Source organism: Athene noctua, chromosome 3, assembly GCF_965140245.1.
Source record: "Athene noctua chromosome 3, bAthNoc1.hap1.1, whole genome shotgun sequence".
Classification (NCBI taxonomy): domain Eukaryota; kingdom Metazoa; phylum Chordata; class Aves; order Strigiformes; family Strigidae; genus Athene; species Athene noctua.
The window spans coordinates 48,201,049-48,202,506 of NC_134039.1; positions in this window are offsets into that span (position 1 = coordinate 48,201,049).

Here is a 1,458-nt window from a genome sequence, read left to right on the forward strand (position 1 = left end):
GGGAGCGCGCGAGGGGGTGGGGCGCGAGGCGTCACTTCCGCGGAGAGACGGGCGCTTCCGGCAGCCGCGGACATGGCGGCGGCCCAGGGGCGGGGGCCGCCCCGCCCCGCCCCGCCCCGCCCCGCCCCGCGCGGCGCCTGCCGCTCCCCCCGCCCGCGGGGGCCGCTTCCCGCCCCCGGGCCTCGTCCCGCCCCCGCCCGGCCATGTTGGGCCGGGGGCTCGCGGCGCCTCAGCGTGTTGCGGGGCCCGGTGCCGGCGGTGGTGGGCCCTCCATGTACGGTTGTCGGGGGCTCTTCTCCTCGGGGGACGGGGCTCCGAGGAGAGTGCTGCCCAGCGGAGGAAAAGCGCGGTCTTTGCTCAGTAGCCAAGGACTTTTAACTGACACCCGCAGAATAGTGCGGAGTGTGACATCTTCAAACCAGGGGTGCACACGCTGGGCGCAGGAGCAGAGTGTAATTTGCAAAAAGGCAATGAAGAAGCACACACTGTTCTGCATTTATCCAGACTCTGAAATAATATGCTGTTACAGAGCTCAGTTTTAACGTCACAAAGTGAAGAAAATTGGTGTCAAATCAAGAGGGTTTTTTTATTTCCACACATTCGGAACTGTTAGGGTTGCAAAGACAGCTTCAGATTATTTTTGAATGGATGGGCCTATTACCCACATCCGCATTTAAGCTCCACGTGATTTCAAAACCAGTGAGCATCTCCTGGAACATAACGCACAATGCGCATAATGTTCTTTCTACATCATAGATTATGTTCTGTGTTGTACGTTATGTTGTATGTCCAAAAATAAAACTGCTTTTTTTTACCTTACAAGCTGACAATAAGAACCTTGTTTCTCAGACTTCAAATAATGTAATAACATCATTTCAAGAAACAAAAATGCTAACTATTCCTTTTCGCTTGACTCCAATTTCTTTCTCCGTGACTAGAAACAGTCATGAAACAGTATGGGGGCTTTAGGAAGGACAGGCAGGTGTTTTTCTGATTAAGGATACCAATTAAACTCGGACACCAGAGTGGAAAGAGTAGGTGTATTTTACTGGTGATAACCAAATAATGTAACAGAGTAATACAGAAGACATGCAGTAAGAAAAGGCAGAATAGTGCACCTAAAGCAACAAACAGGAAAATACAGGGTAATGCATCAAATCATTACTGCATGAGAGAGAGAGAATAGTGATTAAGAAAGATGCATCACCACTTGCATGTGTTACCATCACCCAGCCCCGCAGTGGCTGGGCAGCCCCGGTTACAGCGAGGGTTTGGGGAGCCTGTTCTGGCAAGGGGGAATTCCTACGCGGTGCCTCCACCCATAGGTGAGGCTGCCAAAGTCGCTGTGAGCGGATCCAGCCTTATATACCTGAGATCGACAAGCCAGAATAGCTGGCACCTTTGTTTTGAGTGGAAGATTTCTGGTTTCATCCTCCTGTTGGATTCCACCCAAAGCCT